Consider the following 1,696-nt stretch of genomic DNA (forward strand, 5'->3'; position numbering starts at 1 on the left):
AGGGAAAGAAGGGAGGCTGTTCCCTTCGCCCAGCACTAAGCACCTGTAAAACTTGGGATTCATTGTCTGACCTGGGGCTCTACAGCTACTTTCAGTTCTAGAAAGTACCTATTGGCTCTTAAGGCTTGGAATGTTTTTCAGAGATCCAGGATTGAAGCATCTGATGATTTCAGTGAAGATTTGATTATTCTGAAGGGCAATCGCTTTTAGATTATGATACTTTTTGATGTGCAGTTGTCCCTTGGCACCCATGGGCTACCTCCAGGAATCCACCCCGATACCAAAATCTAGAGAGATGCCTAAGACGCTTATATAAAATGGCGCACTATTTTCATAAAACCTACTCACATCTTCCTGTATACTTTAGCATCAGATATAAGTGAAAAGGAATATAAACTGCTCCAACATCTCTCTTCTAGGGAGCCACATTTGGCCCTATTTTGGCTGCATCTGGCGTTGGTTGAATTTGTGGACATGGAACTCACAGATAGGGAGGGCCAGCTGTGTTCTGGACAGCAGCACACTGTCCTCTGGGAACCTCCACATCCCGGTAGAGTTTTAGAATATGCCTGCTGCGCATATTTAATTCACAGGACAACCCTGTCTTCCTCAGTTTATAGAGGAGAGCTTACCTGGCTCAGCCAAGATCACACAACTACAAGGTAGAAAGACTAAAATTTCAAACCAGGGATCTTGGTGGAAACATAGTATTTCTGTCCCTTGCCCAGCAGAAGACTCAGGCTTACCTCAGCCACCAGGGCAGCAGAGCTATTCTGGCTTCTGCACTTTGGCATCAGATCAACAGGGGATCAAATTCCAGCTCCACTCCGTCTAGCTACGTGACCTGAGGCAACTGACTTCACTTTCCCAACCTCCATTTCCTCTTCTGTTGAGGAGAATCATGTCTCTTCATAGGGTTGTTCCCTCCCTTAAGTAAAGACAAAAGTTGCCTGCCTTGTCTGGGAAGAGAAGACTGCAGGAAGGAATTATTTGCAAGTTTGCACAAGGCAGCCTCTGGACTGTGGCAGTGAGGCTTAGTGCATGCTCTAAGCCCTGGATTTGATGGGGAGAAACTGAGATCTGATTTAAAGCTCCCAGATGGTTCATTTCTTGCAGTGGCCCAAGTCTTCCTAAGTCCTCATTTGTTGTCTAGGAAAAGGCCATCCTAACACCCCTCCCAGGGATCCTCTGTGCATTTTCTGAAATTGCATAAATAAAAGTTTTCTGTAAATTGTAAATCACCATACACTTCTTGGTTCTGATTAGGAGAATCAATCACATTCTTTCTAAATCGGGTCCCCACATTTAGACTTGGCTAATTCCACATGAAGTCTGCATTTTCTCCTCTACCAGGAGCAAATGATTACAATAGAAAGAAGAGAAGACGCAGGTGTCATATCCCACCTCCCACCTCCTTCCTGCAAGAGTGTGTTTTGGGGCTTTATTTTATTGTGGACTTTGGGGCTCTTGCAGTCCTCTCCTTTGGCTGAGCAAATCTGTTACTATCTCCCTTTTGCTTGAGAAGGAAGAGCTGGTGGAGTCTGTCTGTCTGTCTTTTCTTCTCTTTACTTTTCTTTTTTTTTTTAAAATTTGCTGCAGGATGGATGCATTTGCCAGAGAGAGAGAAAGCAAGTGAGAAATAACGCCCCAGGAAGAAATGACCATGCCACAGTCCCTTCACCATTCTCCTCTCAGG

The sequence above is a fragment of the Tupaia chinensis genome, unplaced genomic scaffold, assembly GCF_000334495.1.
Source record: "Tupaia chinensis unplaced genomic scaffold, TupChi_1.0 Scaffold140218_1, whole genome shotgun sequence".
Classification (NCBI taxonomy): Eukaryota; Metazoa; Chordata; class Mammalia; order Scandentia; family Tupaiidae; genus Tupaia; species Tupaia belangeri.